Raw genomic sequence first — 2,500 nt, forward strand, 5'->3', positions numbered from 1 at the left:
ACTAACCAGGCCCGACCCTGCTTAGCTTCCAAGATCAGACGAATTCAGGGTGGTATGGCCGTAAGCCATTATTGTGTGCAGAAAGGGGTCTTTTAAAGATGTCATGCCCTTGATTCTGGCTGAATTTTTGGACATGTGAATATGTCTCTATATGATACAAAAAAAACATATGATCAAAAAAATGAAAAAGCTTACAGCACCTGGTATTCCCAGGCGGTCTCCCATCGAAGTACTAACCAGGACCGACCCTGCTTAGCTTCGGAGATCTGACGAGTTCAGGGTGGTATGGCCGTAAGCCATTATTGTGTGGAGAAAGGGGCCTTTTAAAGATGTCATGCCCTTGATTCTGGCTGAATTTTTGGACATGTGAATATGTCTCTATATGATAAAAAAAAACATATGATCAAAAAAATGAAAAATCTTACAGCACCTGGTATTCCCAGGCGGTCTCCCATCCAAGTACTAACCAGGCCCGACCAAGCTTAGCTTCCGAGATCGGATGAGATCAGGGTGCTATGGCCGTAAGCCATTATTGTGTGCAGAAAGGGGCCTTTTAAAGATGTCATGCCCTTGATTCTGGCTGAATTTTTGGACATGTGAATATGTCTCTATATGATAAAAAAAAAAACATATGATCAAAAAAATGAAAAAGCTTACGGCACCTGGTATTCCCAGGCGGTCTACCATCCAAGTACTAACCAGGCCCGACCCTGCTTAGCTTCCGAGATCGGACGAGATCGGGCTTGCTCAGGGTGGTATGGCCGTAAGCCATTATTGTGTGCAGACAGGGGCCTTTTAAAGATGTCATGCCCTTGATTCTGGCTGAATTTTTGGACATGTGAATATGTCTCTCTATGATAAAAAAAAACATATGATCAAAAAAATGAAAAAGGTTACAGCACCTGGTATTCCCAGGCGGTCTCCCATCCAAGTAGTAACCAGCCCCGACCCTGCCTAGCTTCCGAGATCGGACGAGTTCAGGGTGGTTTGGCCGTAAGCCATTATTGTGTGCAAAAAGGGGCCTTTTAAAGATGTCATGCCCTTGATTCTGGCTGAATTTTTGGACATGTGAATATGTCTCTATATGATAAAAAAAAAAACATATGATGAAAAAAAATGAAAATGCTTACAGCACCTGGTATTCCCGGGCGGTCTCCCATCCAAGTACTAACCAGGCCCGACCCTGCTTAGCTTCCGAGATCGGACGAGATCTGGCGTTTTCAGGGTCGTATGGCCGTAAGCCATTATTGTGTGCAGAAAGGGGCCTTTTAAAGATGTCATGCCCTTGATTCTGGCTGAATTTGTGGACATGTGAATATGTCTCTATATGATAAAAAAAAAACATATGATCAAAAAAATGAAAAATCTTACAGCACCTGGTATTCCTAGGAGGTCTCCCATCCAAGTACTAACCAGGCCCGAACCTGCTTAGCTTCCGAGATCGGACAAGTTCAGGGTGGTATGGCCGTAAGCCATTATTGTGTGCAGAAAGGGGCCTTTTAAAGATGTCATGCCCTTGATTCTGGCTGAATTTGTGGACATGTGAATATGTCTCTATATGATAAAAAAAAAACATATGATGAAAAAAATGAAAAAGCTTACAGCACCTGGTATTCACAGGCGGTCTCCCATCCAAGTACTAACCAGGCCCGACCCTGCTTTGCTTCCGAGATCGGGCATGTTCAGGGTGGTATGGCCGTAAGTCATTATTGTGTTCAGAAAGGGGCCTTTTAAAGATGTCATGCCCTTGATTCTGGCTGAATTTTTGGACATGTGAATATGTCTCTATATGATAAAAAAAAAACATATGATCAAAAAAATGAAAAAGCTTACAGCACCTGGAATTCCCAGGCGGTCTCCCATCCAAGTACTAACCAGGCCCGACCCTGCTTAGCTTCCGAGATCGGACGAGTTCAGGGTGGTATGGCCGTAAGCCATTATTGTGTGCAGATAGGGGCCTTTTAAAGATGTCATGCCCTTGATTCTGGCTGAATTTTTGGACATGTGAATATGTCTCTATATGATAAAAAAAAAACATATGATCAAAAAAATGAAAAAGCTTACAGCACCTGGTATTCCTAGGCGGTCTCCCATCCAAGTACTAACCAGGACTGACCCTGCTTAGCTTCTGAGATGTGACGAGTTCATGGTGGTATGGCCGTAAGCCATTATTGTGTGTGGAAAGGGGCCTTTTAAAGATGTCATGCCCTTGATTCTGGCTGAATTTTTGGACATGTGAATATGTCTCTATATGATAATAAAAAAACATATGATCAAAAAAATGAAAAAGCTTACAGCACCTGGTATTCGCAGGCGTTCTCCCATCCAAGTACTAACCAGACCCCACCCTGCTTAGCTTCCGAGATCGGACGAGATCGGTCGTGTTCAGGGTGGTATGGCCGAAAGCCATTAATGTGTGCAGAAAGGGGCCTTTTAAAGATGTCATGCCCTTGATTCTGGCTGACTTTTTGGACATGTGAATATGTCTCTATATGATAAA

At 43.3% G+C, this 2,500-nt stretch overlaps 3 non-coding genes and 5 pseudogenes across 3 annotated transcripts; all 8 read right to left on the bottom strand.

Annotated features, from left to right (window-relative positions):
- Nucleotides 1-188: 188 nt before the first annotated feature.
- LOC132967613 (5S ribosomal RNA) lies at nt 189-297 on the bottom strand (annotated as a pseudogene).
- A 121-nt stretch (nt 298-418) lies between these two features.
- Nucleotides 419-527, bottom strand: LOC132967770 (5S ribosomal RNA; annotated as a pseudogene).
- A 123-nt stretch (nt 528-650) lies between these two features.
- On the bottom strand, nt 651-769 carry LOC132967325 (5S ribosomal RNA). Its single transcript, XR_009670682.1, has one exon. It is a non-coding gene; the product is annotated as a 5S ribosomal RNA (ribosomal RNA).
- Nucleotides 770-1,123: 354 nt separating this feature from the next.
- On the bottom strand, nt 1,124-1,242 carry LOC132967336 (5S ribosomal RNA). The gene has a single exon (XR_009670693.1). It is a non-coding gene; the product is annotated as a 5S ribosomal RNA (ribosomal RNA).
- A 122-nt stretch (nt 1,243-1,364) lies between these two features.
- LOC132967704 (5S ribosomal RNA) lies at nt 1,365-1,473 on the bottom strand (annotated as a pseudogene).
- A 122-nt stretch (nt 1,474-1,595) lies between these two features.
- On the bottom strand, nt 1,596-1,704 carry LOC132967564 (5S ribosomal RNA; annotated as a pseudogene).
- Nucleotides 1,705-1,826: 122 nt separating this feature from the next.
- On the bottom strand, nt 1,827-1,935 carry LOC132967498 (5S ribosomal RNA; annotated as a pseudogene).
- Nucleotides 1,936-2,288: 353 nt separating this feature from the next.
- Nucleotides 2,289-2,407, bottom strand: LOC132967456 (5S ribosomal RNA). Its single transcript, XR_009670801.1, has one exon. It is a non-coding gene; the product is annotated as a 5S ribosomal RNA (ribosomal RNA).
- Between the last annotated feature and the right edge of the window lie 93 nt (nt 2,408-2,500).

This window comes from Labrus mixtus, unplaced genomic scaffold, assembly GCF_963584025.1.
Source record: "Labrus mixtus unplaced genomic scaffold, fLabMix1.1 SCAFFOLD_46, whole genome shotgun sequence".
Classification (NCBI taxonomy): Eukaryota; Metazoa; Chordata; class Actinopteri; order Labriformes; family Labridae; genus Labrus; species Labrus mixtus.